This window comes from Cottoperca gobio, chromosome 21, assembly GCF_900634415.1.
Source record: "Cottoperca gobio chromosome 21, fCotGob3.1, whole genome shotgun sequence".
Lineage (NCBI taxonomy): Eukaryota > Metazoa > Chordata > Actinopteri > Perciformes > Bovichtidae > Cottoperca > Cottoperca gobio.
In genome coordinates this window covers 2900011-2924479 of record NC_041375.1, presented here as the reverse complement: position 1 = coordinate 2924479, position 24469 = coordinate 2900011, and positions in this window count along the sequence as shown.

Genomic DNA, 24469 nt, shown 5'->3' with positions numbered 1-24469 from the left:
ATGGCATAGACCCACACTGTGACAAAGCTCAACTTATATTTCTTTAAACTGAAGTCAAATATCTAATTGTACTCTTATGTTTAAAGATGACCTGAATTAGTCTTCCTCAGAGTGAGTGAATATCTCATGCTCTTATGATAGAACCCTGAAAGCTGCTTGATATCCTCCCGGATCCATATTCTCTATTTGTTTACATTCTATGTGTACGTTTTTGTTTATGCAGTCATTTTATTGTGTTGGTTATTCTGTACACATGACATCTATTGCATGTCTGCCGGTGCAGGAAGAGGGGTCCCTCCTCTGTTGCTCTTCCTGAGGTCTCCCCTCAGTATAAGTATTCCCTTTTCCAAGTGTGGGATAAGGACAAATGGTGCTGTATGTTGTACAGACTATAAAGCCCCTTGAGGCACATTTGTGATTTGTCATATTCAAATTCATAAATAAAATTGACTTGACTAGGAGGAGCTATGACGTGCCCTGAATGGTAACTTTAGAACTTAAAACAGACTTTAGATATTTGTATGCACTTGTCGTCTCTCTAAAGAGACCTAGATAGTAAAATAAGTGTAAACACCTATTGACAGCCATTTTAGAAATCCTGGTTTGCAGCAGATGTGCAGCAGTTCTGGTCTGGTTTAAAGGTTCAATGTGTAATTCCGAGCCACCTGCTCCAAAGAAATAGTGGGCATTTCATGTTTATATTTTAGTTGTAGTAGTTTGGCATATTTATTGTAATCTAAGTTATTATTTATATTGTGTATTGCATTCTATAGCAATGTATCGCTCTCTCTTATAGTGTTGACATATTGACTGTGTATTTTTATTTTTTACTCCTGTGTATGCCTGTCAGTCAGGCAGTAGGGCGAGAATACCAAAACGACTGCTGAAACTCAGAGCCGGTCAGAAAACTGCTGTTTTATAATCTTCAGGTGAAGCTGATCATCTGTGTTTACTGGGCACGGATGTAGTCCGTGTAACGTTACGTTAGTTTGTTTATTGGACTAAATCCAAAGGGTTAGAAACTAGAATACGACCCGTATATTTGTCTCCTCTTCCCGGTGGTGGCGAGGAGAGGAGGGAGTAGAGAGGCACTCTGCAGTCAGACGGAGCCCAGGTCAGTGGCCAAAGAACCAGCCCCAGCCCTGCAGTCACAGCTGCTGGACCTGTGTAACGGCAGCAACAGGGAGTCTGCAGTGCCCCGGTGCTGTGGCTGAACTCCAGCTAACTGCTAACCGAAGCTACATTTCCCGGGCTGCAGACAGATATACACTCAGAGAAACAGCCTCCTGGTAGCTGGGAGGACGAGGAGAGGTGGTGCGGGGGGTTTTCTCCTTTCTGACTTTCTGTAATATTTACAAGCCAGTTAAGCAGCTGTACTTCTTCTCCCTCTGTACTGAGGCAGACCACAGCTACAGTGACTCACTATCACCTTTAAAGGAACAAGTGGTATTACAGACTGGACGGAGCGCAGCTAGCTGTTAGCATGCTAACTTCAGTAGATATCTCTGCAACACAACACAGAGACGTATTTAATATAACGTCATCACTGTTACCTCTTCACACTCTGTTAATAATGTTTGATTATTGGTTTAATGTTTATGTTTAAATTCTGGCAGATCTTTTACATTGATCCTTTAAGTCCTGCTAGCTACAATGCTCTTGGGATGTCAGTTGATCAGTCGTCCCACTGCTTTGGTCAAGATTTAGACATCAATAACTATTAAATGGATTAGCATGGAATTTGGTACAGACATGCATGGCCTTCTCCTCTAGCGCCACCAGCAGGTCAAAGTGTTCATGTATGTCTTGAAATGTTTGAACATCTACATGATGGATCAGCATATTTTACACAGACATTCATAGATCCCAGATGATGAATCATGATAATCCTAGTGATCATCTGAATGTGCGGATGATACCCAATTATATCTATCAATTAAACCAGATGAAACCAATTAATTGGCTAAACTTCAAGCATGCCTTAAGGACATAAAAACTTGGATGTCTATCAACTTTTTGATGCTAAACACAGACAAAACTGAAGTTATACTTGGCCCTAAACGCCTCCGAAATGCATTTTCTAATGACATAGAAGCTCTGGATGGCATTAATTTGGCCTCCAGCACCACTGTAAGGAATCTTGGCGTCATCTTTGATCAAGATCCGTCGTTTAACTCCCACATAAAACAAATCTCAAGGACTGCCTTCTTTCATCTACGTAACATTGCAAAAATAAGACACATCCTGTCTCAAAATGATCCAGAAAAACTAGTCCATGCATTTGTTACTTCAAGGCTGGATTACTGCAACTCATTGTTATCAGGTTGTGCCAAAAAGTCGCTTAAGACTCTTCAGTTGATTCAAAATGCAGCGGCACGTGTATTGACAAGAACAAGGAAACGGGATCCATATTACTCCTGTATTAGCTGCTCTGCACTGGCTCCCGGTAAAATACAGAATAGAATTCAAAATCCTTCTCCTGACTTACAAAGCAATTAATGGTCAGGCTCCAGCATATCTTAAAGATCTCATAGTACCTTATAAACCAACTAGAGCATTGCGCTCCCAGACTGCAGGGTTACTTGTGGTTCCTAGAGTCTCTAAGAGTACAATGGGAGCCAGAGCCTTCAGCTATCAAGCTCCTCTCCAGTGGAACCAGCTTCCAGTTTGTGTTCGGGAGGCAGACACACTCTCCACATTAAGAGTAGGCTAAAGACTTTCCTTTTTGATAAAGCTTATAGTTAGGGCTGGCTCAGGTTTGCCCTGGATCAGCCCCTAGTTATGCTGCTATAGGCTTAGACTGCCGGGGACACCTCCTGCTCTCTTCCTTCTCTTCCTCTCTCCTCCCCTCCCTCTCTTCTTCTCCCTCTCTATCTGTATGCATTTATGTAAATGTATGTTACTAACTCACCATCCGGGGTATCATCCCCGGAGTGTCTGTCTCTCATGTGGCATGTTGCCACTGATAAAGTCTACGTCAGGATCATGAATCGTGACAGCGCCTGCTGCCCTGGTCCTGCTGGACACCGGGAAGCCTGTTTGACATTTTCCTGGATTCATCCATACTTTCTCTTTTTTCAACACAACATAATTTCTGTCAAATGTTGTATTTGTACTATGTTGTTTATCCTGTACATATGACATCTATTGCATGTCTGTCCGTCCTGGGAGAGGGATCCCTCCTCAGTTGCTCTCCCTGAGGTTTCTTCCATTGTTCCCCCTTTAATTATGGGGTTTCTTTTAGGAAGTTTTTCCTTGTGCGATGCGAGGGTCTAAGGACAGAGGGTGTCGTAACCTGTACAGTCTGTAAAGCACACTGGGACAAATGTATAATTTGTGATATTGGGCTATACAAATAAATTTGATTTGATTTGATTTGATACAACTAAACTTTATTTTCAATTACGTTTTAATGGAAAGGTGTTTCCTTTCAAATACAGTCACAGTTTTAAAGATGTGGTTATGATGTAAATTGAAAGAAAGAAAGAAAAACGCAACAAACTTTAGGCAACATAACTTGGTTTGGTTTAAAAAATTCAATCTACACTGACTTTGGACGTCACATGAGACACATCCATCCAACCCTTCCTCCTCTCTACACAAACTTCCGCCGACTGATTACAAACATATATTTGATAGGTAAGAAAAAACCTGAAATCCTAGACAAAATACAATGCTAAAAACATTATTGACAATGCATTTTAGTTCTCTCGGAACATACTTTGTAAGATATCAGGCTGGCCTCACAGAGCAGCTAGCATGGCTGTAGCCTCTCATTCCTGTTAACTTGTAAACGGATAATTTCACCACTACTCCAGTTTGTGCATATTAGCTACCTTACACTCTAATCAAAACTGTCTTCTTCCCAGCACATTTGATGTACACAACAGCAAACACAGATTAAAGCACATAAGTGGGTCATCAATAACCACTTTCTCTCACAAGTGTCCTTCATTGTCTTATCTGCAACACAGCTGTTTTATATTAAGAAATGAAGACATGCAGCCAATTCTATAATGATCCATGATGATGCAAGCTGAGGCTGCTAATGGACACAGCTGCGGAGCTTCTGTAAAGCACGGAAGGTAACATAGAAATGCGTACGTCAATGTCAGTGAAAAGTGACTACAAACCTTGTCTACTGTAGTGTTGCTCTGAATCCTTCAGCCTGGAATGACAAAAGACGATGCGTACAAACACTCACATCAGTCAAATGTCATACTTTGCTCTCTGTTTCTGATTCCACCTTAAATAATGTTACACCTCAATACTCACTTTCCTCTGTACCTTCCTCACTACCTCTCCTACTCACCCCGGTTAACTCTCTTATCTGAAAGGGGAGATGGTAGCCGGTGCTGTTAACAAAACAAACCTCGATGGAGAGTGCAGGGGGCCCCCCCCGTGACTCCAACACTCCACTAGAGTAGGTGTCTTTAAGATCCCTTCCCAGACAAAGAGGTCTGCGTTACATTTCCACTTATTTATTTATTAGAGGCAGAGAGAGTAGCAGAGGTCTCAGAACTACTTCCCTATGAGTGAATTTGAGCTGACGTGGCATATATATAGAACGGAAAGGTTGTTGGTGGTGTGATATAAGTGGTGTGTCAGTGACAGGGTGTCACCTTGGTTTACTATTGCATGATGACTATTCCATATGCAACACCTCAACTGCTACGGGTGGCCATGAAAGACAAAAGTATGAGTATTTGTGCTCACCTGCCTATAGCTTTACTCTACTTGCCAACAAACTTGTGCGTACATTAATGCAAAAGCTTGTGTTTTGCTTATCATTGATTCCAAGGCCGCAATATCCACCTGGGATAGGGGCCTTCCCTTTCCCTCCCTTTTCAAAATGATATTTTTGTCCCCCACACTTTTATTGTTTCAGGTTGCTTTTCAAACTAAAACTTTCTGAATATTTTCTCTGACTGTCCAGCAGCCAGATGTGCTGATGAAAATGTTGGTACACTGATCTTCAGTCCAGCAGCAGTGAGGGTTGCAGCGAGTGCATTGTGGACTTTCTCGCTCTGTGTTTTTCCTCCCAAGATTTATACACGCTGCCCTTTCTTACTGGTAAAGGTTGTTGGGCCTACCCTAAGAAACTAATCAGAACTTAATAAATTGCGTCATGTAATATTTTCTATCAACAGTTGATCGTCTACTAGAAAGACGTTAGAATTGCTATGCCCTTGATTGAGTGTAAATGTGACAGAGTTTGACTTCAAATTTAGAATATAAACTATAAAAAGTTCTCTCAATTTATATTCTTTGTTTGACTTGGTTTTCTTCTTTTAAAATAGTTTGATACATGAAGATTAACTTTTTTGTTATTTTACAAAAGTTGCTGTTATAGGCTTCTCTTTCAGTCTGACCCCTTTCGTTGTTTCACTGATCAGAGAGAAGACCATGTGACTTATTGACAGTGGCTCCTCATTTAGGTTTGGTGTAGATGAGCTGATATAATTACATTTTCAGAATGTTACAATGCTAATATTGATGACAATGAGAATAACGGCGTTAGAACAACTTTTTTCAAGAAAACAATTATTTTGAAATAAATAACTTGCACTAGTTGAAGTAGTCACTAATAGTTTATGTTCAGTTTAGTAAAAAATGACTTCAAACTATTTCCTATTTGTAGTACTTAGTATTTGAATACATTGTCTTACATATTATATATAAAAATATGATATGATCAGAAAGAGAAAAAGCATCACTGTGAGAGAAGATTAAGAATGTTCCACTCCAATATAATGTTTTGATATTGATGCAAAGCCATTTGATGTTATTCCATTTCAGAATGATTTATTTTAATGAAGCTTAATAATTAGAAGCAAGTAGTGTACCCATTGTGGAATGATGAAATGTACAACCAGCAGAATATCTGAGCACACACACCTGTGAGATAACGTGAACACACACACACACACACCTACACACACACACACACACACACACACACACACACACACACACACACACACACACACATACAAAGAAGTTAATTCCTCTCATTACTGATTTACACAACCAACAACACAACAGCACAGGTGGCCCGCCCCAGGCTCTTTTCCTTTTTCCTCCTACTCAACCAGAAAGTGAAAAATGGAGAGGCTAAAAAACCAGGGCTGAACGTGCTAACGTGTGAAAACATAATGGAAGTCAGCCTGAAGGTAAAGACCAGGGATTACAAAGTGAATCCAGGCTCGGTAACCAGCTGGAACACTTTTATTTTGCATACACGCACTTGATACGGTACCATATTGTGGTTTATGTTCCCATCATGGAAGGCTCACAGCAACGTGGGAAAAGTGACGAGTAAGATGTGTTAACTCATACCGGGCTTAGAGACGCTGGAAGAGGACGAAGTGTGAATGTTTTTGAGGAAGATGATGATAGTGATTTTGTCAATGATAAAATACTATTTTACAGAGATATATTTATACATTATAAATAGACATTTACATTGAAGGGATGTAGTGTGTACACCAGTTGAATTGTGTAATGTGATGACTTAGACAGCTACCACAAGAAAAGTGACAAACTATACCACAAATGTATGATTACAAAAACATGCTTTGATAGTAATGTTGTTTTTTGGCCAAAGCAAAGTCACATTTACATTTAAAAATGTCAACAGCAACGCATCTTTTCAGAGTCAGTGTCTTGGTTACTCTGCAGAGCTGAAGCTGGGTCACCAATCCGAAGGCCCCAGAGTGGTAATTAGTTTGTGGCTATTAAACTGTTAAGGCCTTAAGGATCCTGTATTTTTTATCGAGTCCTGATGTGCTGTTTTGTTGCCAGGCCCTCTATCAAAATATATTTTAAAACAAGTGCTTTAAAAAAATATTTGTGAGTGCTTCTATCACCACATTCAAAATGCCATTGAATCCTAAAAAAGTAGAAGGACACTCGGGGAGCTCCGACCTCCGCCATGGCCAAATGCTTACAATGTTAACAAAAGTGAAAAATAATGCATATATCCGCCCCGTAAATTGGATCTTCTCTATAATATCTCTGATCTTCCTTGGCCCATGCTTCACCCATCCACCAAGTTTCATGAAAATCAGATGAATAAACAAGAAACAAAAAAGATCGTAAACAATAGTAACCTCATATTTGACACCATATTTTGTCTGAATGCAAATTTAAAAGGTATTTCCCACAGCATCTACACTACTATCAGCTAACACAGATGTATACATGTCTCATATGCTGCCTGCTCTCCATCTTAGTTAGGTTCCCCAGCCAATGTAATACATTTGAACTTGATCAGCCAATGGAATGCATGGGAAACTGTCTTGTCCCTCCTTATCATCAGGAGAGAAAAAATATAGATAAATAAAAAGGGACTACATAAATAACAATTAATAAGGAAGTAAATACAGTGGGAAAAAAATAATGGAATACATTGGGAGGTAAATGATGTCAATAAATATGGAAAGTAATATATTTTGTTTTCCAGAGGTTACTTTGATAAAGAATGCCTGTCCACAAACATTCATATTGTCATGCTAGTTTATTCCTGATTAAATCAAATCAAATCAAATCAAATGTATTTGTATAGCCCAATATCACAAATTATACATTTGTCTCAGTGTGCTTTACAGACTGTACAGGTTACGACATCCTCTGTCCTTAGACCCTCGCATTGCACAAGGAAAAACTTCCTAAAAGAAACCCCATAATTAAAGGGGAAAAAATGGAAGAAACCTTAGGGAGAGCAACTGAGGAGGGATCCCTCTCCCAGGACGGACAGACGTGCAATAGATGTCGTGTGTACAGGATAAACAACATAGTACAAATACAACATTTGACAGAAATTATGTTGTGTTGGAAAAAAAAAAGAAATAGAAAGTATGGATGAATCCAGGAAAATGTCAATAAGGCTTCCCGGTGTCCAGCAGGATCAGGTCAGCAGGCGCTGTCACGATTCATGATCCTGACGTAAACTTTATCAGTGGCAACCTGCCACATGAGAGACAGACACTCCGGGGATGATGCCCCGGATGATGAGTTAGTAACATACGTTTACATAAATGCATACAGATAGAGAGGGAGAAGAAGAGAGAGGGAGGGGAGGAGAGAGGAAGAGAAGGAAGAGAGCAGGGAGGTGTCCCCCGGCAGTCTAAGCCTATAGCAGCATAACCAGGGGCTGATCCAGGGCAAACCTGAGCCAGCCCTAACTATAAGCTTTATAAAAAAGGAAAGTCTTTAGCCTACTCTTAAATGTGGAGAGTGTGTGGGCTAAAGTTTCATAAGCGACACACAGTTTCATTTTACATCATCTCCCACTGCCATGTGTGAGTTATGACCCCTAGTAGCTGACATCTTTCACAACAATAACAAAATACAACTCAGTCTGCAGTCTCTCCCCCCCCCCCCCCTGTCGCCCATGAAGGGTCATGATATCTATTTCTAAGCTGGGCACAGACACAATGTGAGGATATGTCTTTATGCATGCTTGAACGTGTGTGTGTACGTCCCTTTTGCGCACAATAGTGTGTGTGTGTGAGTGTGTGCAGTATATGAAATGCATTACTGCTAGTATTTTGCCTGCATGGGAGATCTTCAAGTCGTCTCAGAGATATCCAGCTTATTGATTTGAAAATCGACCCTGAGTGAGTGCACTCAGCCTTCCATAAAACAAAGACGGAAGGCTGATGGAATGGTAAAATGTAAAGTTTCCTCCATGGTTTATTTATTCCTACTAGCCTGTGGGACATACTGTGGTACATTGTCAGAAGTCCATGTGTTAAAGATACAATCCCACAAAACATGAAAACGCAGAAAGCATGCATGACCACAAGTGCACAAACAATGAGGCATAAACAAAGAAAAGGTGCTTCGACACACCAATGGTGAACATACCATCATACATGTACATATGTTGTTAACCTCCACAACCTCTCCTTTCATGCAACAGCCTCGACAAATCAATGTAGCACCACGAGAGCACAATGACTACGTGACCCTAAACATTGATTGTGTGATTGCCAAAGACTGCGGTTGTGTTTGTCATATTAACGCCACTGATGGGCACTTTATCTCCGGTATTGATGCCTTCAGGAGCCATGCAATTTCCTTCTTTAATCAGATTACTAATTGCAACCTGAAGACCCATTTCAATGAGCACCGTGGATAAATGAGCAGGGAGGGAGGAGGTGTAAAGAAGAACAGGGACTAATAGAGATTTAAATGTATTTCTCCACCTTTGTGTTACGTTGGCATTAAGGGCCATCCACACCAAGAACATTAACTATAAATATATCGTTTTAAAAATGTAAAGTTAGTTAAAAACTAAGTGGATGGTGGCGTCCACACCAGAACTATAACTATGGCGGTGGTGAATGATATCGTTGGGATCACTTTCAGAGTGAATTAATGAATGTTAGAACCACTGACAGCCAAACAAAGTCCATCCAAAAACAAAAGTGTATTTGTTCCAAGGAGGAGGGTGGATTAGTAAAATAGTCTTTGAACATATTTTCTATCAGCTATAAAGTGTACTTATTGAAATAAACAGCATCTGTGGTGTTGGAAGACGCACAGCACCACAGCTGTGCAACACAGCAGCGGCTGCTTCTCAATCTTTTCTTAATCTTTTTATTCATATCCTCATCTTAATTTCTTCCTCAGCGCAACATATAGCTGTAACAGGTCATCAATATCCATTTTGTGGTTCTGACACTGCTGGAGCGCCCCTCTTTACAGAGCGTTATTATTCATCAGTGTGGAGGCTCACAGCATTTATAGTATCATTTTAACTATCGTTATTGGTGTGGACGGCCCTTAAATCCAGCAAGTATACAGCCTTGTTGTGTGAGTTGGAGAGACGGAGAGAGGTAAAAAAACTAAAAGAAGGGACCAACAAACGAAAGGGATGATGGATGAGGCGTGCGGGCCGACTAATTTGCGACCAGCTGTTCACGCCTCTCGACCGAGGAGGCGCCCCGCTGTGTGAGCGCTGTAAGATTCTGATTGCACTGATGTTATTCAAGTGACGCTCTCTAACTCACAACACCTGGCCCTCTGCTCCGGCCCGTCTCCCAGCCTCACTGCAGGGAAGGTGAGCAGGGAGAGGACAGGAGGGGTAGAAGAAGGCAAGGTGGAGGTGACTGAGCCTTGGAGGAGAGAGACTGGTACAACTCTGGCCAGGTCATGAACCTACTGGTGGCCTGACATGCTCTGCATGTGGGCATGCATACAGATATATATACTATATTATGGCATGGCGTTTAGAAAATTATTATTTATATACAATGTCAAGTTTGACAATATTGAATGAAAGTAAGAAAATATTGAATTAAATGTTACGTCATCAAGGCACTGTCCCATATTGTGTTTTCGCTGTGATTAATCCGTAGAGATGTTGCTTCAAGAAGTGTGACACTATAGCGAGTAATCGAGTATCAGTAATACTAAGTAATAAAGAGATAAATAACATCTTGAGAATGCATGTGGGGCCAATATAATACTGGTAACCAGTGGATGACTGTAGCCAGCTATGAGGTCACTGAGGTACGGACCTCTGTAATTATTTCCTAAAGAAACACTGTCTCTCTGCATGTTAATGACGTGACATCACCTGAAACTGACAGCTATCAATAAGACAGACAGCTGGTGCTGAAGATGTGTATGTGAGGAGACTGGAGAAGGAGGTGGTTGTCTAGTGGTCAGGCTTCCAGGCTTTCAAATAGAAAACCAGAAGGTTGTGAGTTCAACACCAGGGCTGCCACCATTGGGCCCCTGAGCACGGCACTTCACCACACGCTGCTCCAGTTGTCCATGTAGTTAGTTCACTGTAAGTTGCTCTGTATAAGAGCGTTTGCTAAATGACCTGTAATGTAAAGGAGACACTGGTGGTGAAGATGTGTCTGAGAAGACTGGAGAAGACAGACTGTGTGGCAGCAACCATCTCCAGTGAGCTCTGTGATGCATACAGAATATTGTCATTCAATATATTCAAACTTCCATTCAATTTTCTCAAACTTGACTTTATATATATAATAATTTCCTAAACGGTATGCCATGATATATATATATATATATACAGTATATATATATATATATATATATATAATATACATATCACACCTTCATGTGCAGAGTATAAGCCCACACACAAATATACGCTAACACCAACATAAATAACAAAAGGAAGTCAGAAAAAAATCACATTTAACTTTAAAATGTTTTATATTTAGCTAATGCTTTTGTGTTAATCCAGAATGAGTCAATGTACATGTATCCTAATTTGTAAAGTGAGCTATATTCTATATTTTTGTTATTGCCAACAAATCCCAAGAAGGGACACAAAACAGCCATGAATGTATTAAGTATTGTGTGTGTATCCAAAGCCTGATATCTCTTAATGCTTGTGCATTGGAGCTCCATTGTTGTCCAGACACAATTAAAAACATCAGTGAGCCGCACATCAACTGAAGATTATTTACATTGCTGATCAATCTGTCTGACTTTTAAATGATTTGATTTATCGTGTAGTTCTGGTATGACCAGGAATAAGTCCCACATAAAATATCGAGGTGCCATACATTCAAATGTGTCTGCATCAGCAATATAATCCCCAGTAAACGCACTGCTTGATTGTGTAATGTTTGCTGAAAATACAAAAGCCTTAGATGGATTTCTGATGTGTTTATTGAAGATCAGTGTAAGTTCAATCACGAAGATTACCTTCATGCTTCACTCAATCACAATTGTCTCTCTCTCTCTCTCTCACTTCTCCCGCTCCACTCATCATCTGATTATGGGCCTTTCACTCTTCGACACTGCACTATAGTGCTACGGCTTCATCCTCCCCTGAAGACATATGATCATGATGGAGTCTAATCACCAAAGACTATCATATTTTTCAGATTGTTGCATACTTGTTAATAAATATTATTTGCTCACACTAAAGTCTACACACAGTATAATCGACTCTTGATAAACTCCAGAAGTTGTTGTTTTGTTGACTGAAGATGAGATCAGTGTTTTGCTACTTTCTGCCTTACTATATACAAACCCCAATAAGCTCCCAAAACGCTAGCGGTACTGAAGAAACACGTTTAATAAGTTACTCCGTCGTCAGGCATCATTTTAACATAGGGCAGGAATAGGGTATCCACTCGTTATCAATAAGTTGGCTGTAGGGTTCACCGTCAGCCGACGTAGCCTATATCTAACGTACCTCTAAGGTAGTCACGTAGGTATTCACGTAGGTAAGTATTCACGTATATATTCCGTATTCACGTATGTCTAACGTCACGTAAGGTATGTGTAACGTCTGCATAACTTGAAGACACACGTTGGGTACGTCCGGTAATTTTGAACATGCTCAAAACATCAGCGTTCAACAATGCACCTCAGCGTAGCACCGTCTGCTCTTAACGAATACTTTTTTATACATTATGCATTCGTTGGGCATTCGTCTGATACATTTTGTATTAGTAAGTGATGCTCTATCAATAGGTTAGACATGCGTATCTGTATATGTTCACTTTTCCGATCCGATGAAAAGTTGGACGTATTTGGACTCTGACGCATTTTCATATGCGCCAGCATACGTTTCTGCCATACTGATATGTGTGACAGGGCCTTAAAGCAGGAATAGACTGTTGGGAACAGAGGCCTGAAAGCGTGCAGTTATAGTTAAAGCAGCATTAAAGCAGCGTGGAATGTAATCATGAAATGTTGGATGGTGTGTAGTTGTATGCCTTTAATATGCAGTATACTCTAGACTGCATTAAGGACACTATCTGGGGACAGTGCTTTAACTAGGGAAATAAATAAATAAAAAGATGAATTACACCACCTGGTCCCAGTTGGGTTACTGCACACATACTGTACACACACTTACACATTCATATACACAAACATCATATAAATGCTCAACTAGCTGCACTGTGAGGCTGAACTTAAATAAACAACATGCAACATGCTCACAGTGACAATGATAACATGCTGATGTCCAGGGAGTACAGTATACTATTTATAATAATAATAAGCTTTATATCTATAGCACCTTTCATACAAAAATTGCAGGTGCTTCACAGCAAAAACATAACAATTAGTACAAGATTAGACAGAATAAGAGCATTTACAGTAAACGAATACATAACGTATACAAGTAGCATGTTTAGTTTCATATGTTAGCATGCTAACATTTGCTTATTAGGAATGAACCCAAAGTTTAATTCGGAATGTTTTTCAGGTATTTGGTCATAAAACAAAGTATTGGACAAAGTGGAATTGCTGTATGTGCTAGATGAAAAGTCAGGGGATCACCAAAGTAATTACAATTTATTCTGAGGGAGGGTTGAATGTGTGTAGCATGTAATGGTAATCCATCTGACAGTTAATGTCAACATGATGGTGGAGCTACAAGACAAGTGAGAGGATCACCCAGCAGCGCATCATAGGTGTGATTGACCCCGGTGCAAAACATTTTCTTGGAACCTCACACTAATAATAAAGCCCACACTTGCTGACACACACACACACAAACACACACACACACACACACACACACACACACACACACCCCACACAAACACACACGCACATACACCAGCCTCTGAACAGCACCACATGGACAGCAGCCGAAACGTCACATTTATCAACACTAATGTGACAGTCTGGTCTGGACTCAAACCACAGCGTGTTTTATCCATCTGTCAAACATCTGAAGCAGCTTTAGCCAGCCCACACTGACAAATCAACACAGGTAGACACAGGTACACAGTATAAAAATAGCCACAAAGAAAAGTAAAGGCACTTTGCAAAGTCATTAACAAAACCGCTCAAGTCTGAATTCCCGACTCCTCTGTTATCCTTCCTCTCTTTAGCGTTTTTGTTTGGGCTAGATAACATTATGCTGCTAACTTGGTCCATTTGCTGAAGAACGCTTCTCGGTCATTTCAAGGTAATTGGATCAATTGGAAATTACTTTCCATTATTCAAAGACATTCATCTCCACCACAGCAGTTGCTATACAAAATTGGAAATATCCATGATTTTGAGGAAGTTTAACACCATTTACTTTGTGAATACAGAAAAATCTACTCCCCTAATTAAAACAACAGGTACTATGTGTATGTGTATGTACTACATGGTAACTTTGTTTCATCCATGAAACTCACCGAAAACTAATTTTTTCAACTTTCTAGTTTCTAGCAGTCTAAAAACTCCTCTTTGTCCTGCTGTTATTACATGTCCTGTTCTGTTGAGCTGTGGTATTTAGCCCACGTAATTCATTAAAGGCCCCTAAAAAACACGAATACCAAATAAACAATTATATGACAAAGACTTTTTTTAAACTGCCGTGATTGTTTCAACAGCCACATGACATACTGTTAAGAAAGTCTCTGTTCTAAAATTGTATTTTAAGTTATTTGCGTGCTTGCTTGGTTTTCTTACTTGCGGAGCAGAACCTGGAAACTCTAGTTTCACTTAGGCTCTCTATAACATCCCCTGCACATTAACTTGACCCCCTCACACTTCTACTGGGCTCTCTATGTCATATGAAACACGGGGCAGATCTTTCATACGGCCATAAAGTTATAACAAGCCTCACACACAGGTGGAAGGGAGCAAAGACATTCCTGTCTGATGAATACATCTACAGTTATACGTCAGAACATCTTGGTTAATGGCACAGGGTCAAACATGGACCTAATACTGAGGATGATATACGATATCTGTCTACACTGCCAGTGCAACTGCAGCTTCACAGCATGTTTTATCAGTTGGCAAACACCAGAAATTCTCCCATATAGGACGTTTATTTACCTACAATGAAGTGAGAGCCTGACCTTTATTTGAGGAAAGCCATACTTACTGACAGATTTTTATTTCTGATGCTGTGTATCAGCAGGAAGTGTTTTCTGATTTGCTCCCATATGCTGCTACTTTGCTTTGCTAACCTTTAACCACACACTGTTCAAGCCATGGGAAGTTAGCACCATGCTAAGCTATTATGGAGTTGTTCATGTGTTGATAGATTAGACTCTCATCTTTTCAGTTATTTGGGTAATTTTCAAAAAGAGCTCAACGTTAAAAATGAATCAGGCAAAGCACGGGAGAGTATACACTGGAAACTTAAAGTATCTTTAAATCAGTCTAGTAGTCCAACTAGTAATACATCCCTGAACACTTTATGTATTTATTTATCAGAGGGGTCTCACAATCAAAAATACTCCATTTGTTTCAATATAGACAGACCAACTCAGAGAGTAAAGGCAAGTTGAAACCATTTGTTTCCGTTTAAAACACGAATCACTTCTCACTCTTTGACTGTGGTGAGAGTTTCAGCTGAACAACAAGAAAGTAAAAAGGATTCGAGATTCACAGTGTATGAGAAACAGTTGCACTAGCTGTGGTTCAGGGGCATAATCTTTTATTTTATTTTTATAAAAACTGTTTTATTAATGCAGGATTTTAGAATGTATTTTTGGCTTAGCTCAGTATTAGTATTACTTCAGTATTGTCAGTTGCTAGCTTAGTGATTTGTGCATCTAAAGATCTGAACCTCTTCTTTTTTTCAAATTTTGTGAGAAGCATAAAGCTTCTGCTCTGTGGCCTCATTTATTAAGAATTATTTCTAAATCTGTGCATAAAACTTCCAATAGACAATAGACAGTTGCCATGTATCAAAATATGTTTAAGATCGCAACAAGCTATTATTTAATTATTAACAGTGCCAAAACAATATTAGTTCAAGCACCCCCTTAAGGCCTGATAGCATTACTTTAGCACCAGCTGCTGGTCTGAGATCCATTTTTAACATCAATCATCTCATCTAGTTATCTGCAAGAAAGCGAATGTGCATATTTCGGACTAGAGACCATCTTGCAATGGGTTCAAATCAGCAGCGACACCAAATCGGACACTAGGCCCCTTCCACACTTCCTAATCCCCTACCCCCCCTGTAAGTGTTTTGTCTGCAAATTGGGCCAGGGGCATACAGTTGGTGCACAAAGTGAGGGGCAGAGGGCAATGACCCCTTCTCCTTGGCCACCCTTGCTCGGACCACACCCATTTTCGAGTTTCCTGACTTTTTGTGAAGTTTCGTGAGTGCATCTTGTACGGTTACGAACCTTACGTGTTCACAAAATATATCCACAGACAGACTGGCTCGTTACTTAAAACTCCTCTGTGCTAGTTCCATCTACAGAAGTTTTGTCCAGGAACACATGTTGCCATCATGACACAAACAGACTCATAAAATAACACCAGCGTCACTGTCACAAATGGTAAAAATGCCAAAATTAATCCTTTAAACAAACTAAAACTCCAAGTCACATACAATAACAACACGTTCTAAAAACAAGTGAAATCATAACTGAAAAACATAAGCAATGAAAATGAGCATAAATGGCTTGTAATGTGAACATAACCCTAAACATATTTTGTAAAAAGCATGTAATAGCACCTGATGTCATGGTACAAGAGGCAAGAAATGGACTTAAAATATTCCAGCATTTATTTTAATTATTATTATTATATATATTATTATATCATTATTCTGTGTCTGGGTTGTGTTTTTGTCCTTCCAACCGAGTGTAGCCCACTGTGCACACACACTGCAAACACACACTGAGTGGTTTGTTTCTTGTTGCTGCAGTTATTCCTCGTTGCAGAGCTTCCTAGCCAATGCTGATGAGCCTTGATACCATTAGTGTTGATTTCATGTGACAGCGATGAAACCGGATAACGAAAATCAATAAGGCAACTTCTCTAAGTCTGCAATTGTCAAGTTTTATAAATCCTTTTCTTGGTCGGAATAGGTACACCTTTCTCTGCTGCAAATACACACATGCATTCCCATACAGAATGCACATGTAAACGAGTGAATGTGCATGCAAATAAAATACTAGCTACTAATCAAATGTAATTTCATTAAAACACATTTCCCTCATCCCTCCCCGAGGCCCTTTTGTTCCTTTGTATTCCACTCTTTTACATCTACAGACGAAGATCGATTCTCTCTCTCTCTCTGGCCTATCACTGCTCCAAGTTAGACAAATTGCATTTACCTGCCTCACAAACACTTCACATAGAGAACAGAGGCAAATGAGAAAATGTGGAAAACAAGCTGCCCATGTCAGGAAACTAGAAGAACGACAAGCCTCACTACCATTCCATCACACCGGTGCAGTGTACTGTGTTGATTGTTTGTAGATTAAAGAAAGTGTGGATGCTCTGTAACACAATAGGCCTTGATTCAGTGCCTGAATATTCTCTCTAAAACACCCACAGACACACTCATACACAAACACACACACACACACACGCACACACACACACACACACACACACACACACACACACACACACACACACACACACACACAAAGGGTAAATCAACAACCTTTCTCCCAAAGATTGCAAATGCTGCTTTTGATCATGCAATCGCACTTGACCTTCTTTCTTCTGTCTCTTTCTCTGAACCTTCAGTTGAATGCTGCAGCTGTGAGGGACGGGTGATAAAGGACTGGTTGGTTGTTTTGTCTTCTGGCTCTGTAACTCGCCCTCCATCTTTCTTTCTCCCTCACACACGGAAAAGCCTTTGGCAGATTCTCCAGCTCCGGGGAACAGAAGAGAAAATGTGTGTGTGATCAGAGGGAGGGAGCGATGATAGCCTGTGTTTTCAGCAGAGGGCCTTCTGTCCTTGGAGGCCCCCACTGACTCGTGAGTATCTGGCCCGGCAGCTGACAGTGATTGGCTATTGTTGCAAGCCGGGCGGTCTGTGCTCATTGACCGCACGTCCGACAACATATAACAGTAGCCTCTCATCCCACCTCTGACAGCAGACAAGATGATTTTAAAACCACATGGAACACATAGCAGTATGGCTGTAATTGTGTCCATCAGGCGTGTATTAATTTAATTGAGGACAATAGCTTGGCCTATTTCATCCTTGGAAAAGAGAAATTAATTTTCCCAATGTTCAAATAACAATAGTGCCCGACAAAAGCAAGAAACAGTAGCTAACTATTTGGTCAGAATTAGGTTACAACCTGTATCCGACGTTCAGTTTGTTATTCCACAAAATAAAAAAAATCAGACACATATTTACAAAGAAGGAAGAATCAGCTAAACCTCTGCTGAAGGTAGCTACCTTAGCATGAAGGTAGCTAGCTTAGCATGCAAGTAGGTAGCTTAGCATGATGAATGATGCCTGATACATTTGTATTTGATTTGAGCTGCTTAAGCTAATTTTAAATCACATAGTTTACTTAAATGTATTAAAGTGTAAATTAAAGTATTACATACGGTATATTTCAGATAAGCAAGGCTAGGATGACTCACCAAAGGGTAAATTGGTTTGCCACCATAAACAAAGACATACACAATATGCACATCATGTCATCTACATGTATCAATAACACAAGGCAGGATCATTGAACGAAAGTACATAGTTCCAGTTAACAACAATAGGAGGGGCAGTAAAGTCCAAGAGTAAATAATAATCTGATCAAATTAGTTTTAGATCAAAAACAAAATCATAAAAACAAAAAGTGAATGTACAACCATGTAAATGATATGCAGGCAATAACAGAATAAGTAATTGTTGCATACAATAAATGAATAAATAGTGGAAAGGATAATGTCATAACATTGTTATTACAATAATTGTTATAGATCTTCTTGATCAATGTATTGATCCTGTTCCTATCCACAGCTGTAATGCCGCCACCCCAACAGCATAGAAAATAAATGTCATAGTACTTGGACACATAGAAACACTTGATTCCTATAAACTGTGGACTGTAAATAATAATCAAACCAAAGTTAATTTTCTTTAATTTTCTGGTAAGAATGTATGAGACAGCTGAGAGCACACAATTTTTTTGGTAGAAAATGCATTTCCTCTGATCTTTAGTGAAGACTATCCAAAGATAGAATGCAGTCTTTATTTTTCAGATAATGTGTGGGTTCTATGGTCATTTTTTTCATGAATGAAATCAGCTGATCGATGTGTAAAATGTTGTGATCAAACTCGGTAAAAACGTAATATTTAGAGCCTTCAGCGTTGTTTAGACGCATCTAAGATGGATGTCAAATTCTGACCTTTCGATTGACACTTCATTTGATTCAATCGGAGCTTCCATGCGTTATCTACAACCTTCAATAGCCAATGAGTGTCAACTTGATAAGGAAGTGCCAGCCCTCTTCTTTTGTTTACAGACTGAGCCAGCAGCAGCCGAGTCCCCCGGTGACTGGCGTATCGTGTAGCCAATGAAATTAGACATATGTAATCAATTAATAAAAAAAAAAAAAAATGTTATTTTATTTATCATAATTGTATTATTATAATCAAAGTACAAAAAAACCACAAGAAAATTACAAAACTATGTGTTTATACTTTACACTTAGTTTGTGTCATTACTATTGACAGGGAATATTGGGTATATAATAGTTATTTATGATAGTTATTTATGGCCTTTTTATCAATAAATATTATAATATCTCCAAATGCACAGCTTGTGAACGCCTGGTGTTACACTTAGAAAAACATGTCTAATAAGTTACGTTTTTGTGCCTTTGTTCTGAAATTTGAACCTGAACTTGGTAATACGTGATGCTATGTTCCTATTTTGTTTTCCAGCTCTTACCTACCAGCTATAAGCATCTTCAGGCATCTTTTTCAACAAGAAAATTCAGGAGGAGTGTATTTTCTTCAATTTCAGTATATTCAGACCACTATTGCTCAGTGCCAGAAGCACTTGGAGTGATTCTGTTTGCAAGAACAATAAGAGAGTTATCTTTTGAATGAGACCAAAATCATGCAGCTGGTACAAATGGTTGAAGAGCAGCTTATAATATAATTTGGGTATGTCGTTTGTAGGTGTTTTCGGATAAATTCCACCACTCCGAGAAGACCTAAAATGAAAACATTGCAACCTTTCTTTATAATACGATATGTTGGTAGAATGGCTGAGCTTTACATACATATACATATGAGTGGATGTTACTAGTCAGCTAGTAGCCAAGCAGCTGGTGAATGAACCAGCGTTTGTCTGTCGCACTGAGCCTCAAGCCCTTAATCTTTAAAAACGAGTCGCAGATATATAATTTCTTTCATCATGAATATTACCAGACTCATCCTTTAAAGTTAACAGTAAAATGTTAAGCTCTCAACACAAGGAGAACTTGTTGAAACTAATTGTCCACAACGTGTTTTACTGCTTCCCTTAAACCATAGGTCTTCAACAGGGGGTCTGTGATCCAGGGTGGTGATTGATTTGTGTGCTTTGCGCATTCATATTCCCTCCTCTGCTGTGTTTTCGCTCCCGACACACACACCTACAGTCAGAGACAGAGTCCCCCCCACACGTTGAAGACCCCTGCCTTAAACTATAACAATACAAAGTTGAGGTCTGACACTGACAATCTTAGCTCATCATCAGGTGACATACATAGGCATGATTGTTCTACACAGTTACAGTTGGTTGAACATGGATTCTTTCTTGGGTTCAACGTAGTATTCCTTGCTCATATGGGAAGTATCTCAGCCATTACGTTACCATTCAAACCCATGTAAATTGGTAACAGCTTTGAGTGTCCCAAAGAGTGGTGCATCTGTGTTGACTTCAGATTTTCACAGATAGGAGCAAAAGGAACACAACAAGATGAGACACCAGACTTTCATCCCTGTCCAATCCATTTACTACGTAATCTCAGTCTTCGGCCCTGATCACTGCACAATAACAAACCAAACGACCGCAACAATCATCATTATCACCTCACAGCTCAGATCTGGAGAGACTGAATGAGAAAAGATACTAAGATGTGGTGGAGCATTAGAAACAGAGCAATTATTAGCCAAAATAACCTCACACACAAATGGGATTTGAAAAAGTTTCCACTTCCAAATGTATCGTCAGTCACTGTTAAGATGCTAGTAAAGATATTTCTCTCTTCTCATCTTTCGTAAAACTTTCTTCCTTTTAGGCAGTTGACTTGTCTTGTTATGGCTGCCAGCGTCTGGAGGCATGTTCTCCATTTGCATGCACATAAAATATTAGACATGTGAGCTCATCTTGCTCTTTGACTAGCGTGTGTAAAAAAAGTCAAAGGCGTATATTCTCTGTGCCAAGCCCATTAGACATGGCTGCAGAGGCTGACACTGTAAAACTTTGGGTGGGATTGCTTAAAAGCTCCTATGTGAAAAAAAGATATTACTTTCACTTGCCAAATGGCAAATAAAGTCTAGTTAATCTCAGTAATTCTTGTTCTGGCCAACGTGAAAAGATGTGTAAACAAATCTATGACAAATTACCTATATGTTTCTAGGAAATTAAATTTTAGACCACAAATGTTCTTCCTCTTAAATATCCATGGCTAGACTGCTCCCCACTCTCTACACATCAACCCTGAGATGTATGACGTTATTTTTCTGTCTCCTTTCTCCAGCATCTGTCTGAAACGTTGCTAGACAAGTGATGTTTTAGCATAAACACTGACTCCTGTTTTGGATAGAAAATGTACTGTTCTGTAAATATCTCTGTTATATCAAACCACACCCATGGCATTTTAGAATGCCAAACTCGAGATGATGCATAGTGTGAACATGATCCATACAGACAACCAGCTGTTCTGTGAGGATGTGCTTTTATTGTCAGCAAAATGATTACTGACAATATTTATTTTAAATCAAACCCTATTCTTGATACTATTTTTAATGTTAAAGATGCTAGCCAAATTATTTATAGAGAATGTACCATTGTTTTTGTTTGTTTACATTCCTCCTAATTCAAATTTAAAAAATGCACTTCAGGAGTGCACTTCTACTACTGTTTTTGTTCTGTTCTGTTCTGTTCTGTTTTGTCTTTTTCGTGTTTAGCATAAAGAACTAAGCTACAACGGCATTTCATTGTTGCAGAATGACAGTAAATGATCCCTAAATCTCTTGAATCCTTGAATTCATTGCTGGTATTTTGAGCCATGGCAGGGACGATGATCTCAATCGTTCCACCACTTTGGTCCAAACTGAAATATCTCAATAAGTACTATTACTACGAAATATACAGACATTCAGGGATGAATGCAATACATTTAATCTCCTGACTTTTCATCAAGTTTTCATTCATTTGTTCAATACTTTGGTATATGACCAAATACCTGCAACACTAATGGCCTTCCCATCAACCTCAGCTGCACTTTGTGGTGAGCGCTAATAAATTATTATTATTTGCAAGGTTGCATTGTTTAATGTGAGAATGTCTGAACAACTATTGTCCTGTCATTCTCAACCTCTAGGGACGATTTATGGCAATCCATCCAGTATTTGTTGATATATTTCAGTCTGGACCAAAATGTTGGACTGACCAACAAACCCACATTGCCATCTCTCATGCCCTGCCACCAGCACGGCTAAACCTTTAATTATCAAATTACTGTCTGTTGCTGTTCTTGTTGAGCTGTTTCCATCATATAACAATGGTGTGTTACTGCTTTGAGATATTGCTGCAGCTTGTTCAAAATAATTAAGCAAACAACATTTTACATGAAAATAACCTTAACACAGTACTGGGGTTAAATCTATAAATGCATTCATCTGGTGACATGCAACCTGCTAATGCAGTGATTGGCTCTCTGAGATGATAATGGGCAGACTGGCTTTTTACTGCTGCATCCACATTAGGTATAATAGTGCATACAGAATCAGTTAGAAAGGTGGAATAATTGGAGGTGGCTTAATATGCATGTATATGTGTGTGTGTGTGTGTGTGTGTGTGTGTGTGTGTGTGTGTTGTGTGTGTGTGCAAGAACTTCTCATGCATCTGCGGATTGCATGGGAATAACATAATTTAGATTCAGACAAACACTTTAGTAATTTGTTTGTGAAATAACATCACTTTAGACATCATTTGCTGAATACACTCCTTTCTAACAAATGTTGCATTTGAACATATCCACACAATTTTAATAATTGGCTACGTTTCTGCAAACATTACTTTCAGTAAATATCTTCTGCACCTCCGAGAGCAAGGGTGTACGTATCATCTCTGGCTGGTCATGATGATTTCTTAATATTATTTTCCAAGCTGGCGGGGATAGATGGACATTTTCCCTTGACAGTGTCTCTCGCTGTGTTTATTACAGCTGGCTCTCCTTCAAACCGCAACACAATGAAATGCAGTCGGTTGAGTGATTTCTGCTGTGGTCTTATATTTGTGTTTTGTGTACTGAAGGAGAAAGCCATGACACCAGAGGTTCTTTTTGACCAGAAGCCGCCAGTTATGTCAACATCTCCTCAAAGCTTTTAAACTCTCAGGTTAAAATGAGGGCAGATCAACTGAGAAGAGGTCGAAATAGAGTTTTCCAGTATTAGTTTTATTTTATTAAACAGTAGGATTCTTCATTGATTCCGAGGTTCTGAAAATACTTGGCCTGATACACAAGTTCTGGAAAACAGAGATATTGACCAAAGGCACACAGGTGTTGTTCTCACCATATGATCCCATCTTGATGTCTGGTGCTTTGTACAACTTGACAGTAGAAAGTCAAATAATGAGCGGAAATGGCAAATGGCTTTTTTGTCTTTGTTAGTAAAACTGAAGACAGGAAAGGGGGAAAAAGGGGGAACCTAGGCTTCTTCATTAATTACATTACACAAACAACGTCCAATGATGTTTGTGGTCCAGTGACTCGGCTTGGCACATGTTTACCAGTGACGTTGGTATTTTTTTCACCTTGTGCAACATATTTTTGCCATGATGACAAATGCACAGACTTGTGAGTCTGTGCAGGTTCTAGGAGACAGGTTCTAGCACAAAGGAGGTTTGCGTACTTTGCCAGGTGTCTGTCTGTCTCTCCGTCTGTCTGTCAACAGATTTTGTCACCACAATTTACACCCAATTGCCCCACTTTACACCCCTGGCCTGATTTGGCGCAGCAGCTGGTGTGATCCCATCGCAAAATGGTCTCTAGTTTTTCTGTGTGAAATAAATAGATAGAGAAAGTAGCTTTGTATTACACTCATACCACACACACTTCTTTCATTTAGAACAAATATGGCTATTCCAGTTAGACAATATGCTTTACACATCTTCAGTGCACAACAATTAATTGCTTCTCTGGTAATGAATTGTTTTAATTTCAGCACTGATGCAATCACTGAGCCTTTACTGAGCTAAATATAAAACATGACATCTTTTCTTTCTCTGTTTGATAATGTTCCTCGTGCTGTGATTTTATCGAGCTACACGCTGAAGGCATTGTTGTCAACTCCTGACCAAATATGTCTCTTTGATGAACATCACAACAAACCTGCGCCTCAAATTGGATTTTAAATAACAAAGATTAGAAATGACATACAGAAGGAAATTTGCCTTTGATTTGGAAATGTGTAAAAGTCAACAGAGACTTATGGATCTACTGCTTTTAAACATGTGACAGGACATATTGAGCAGAGAGAGTACAAGTTTCTGCTTTCAGAGAGGAATATGCAACGCAC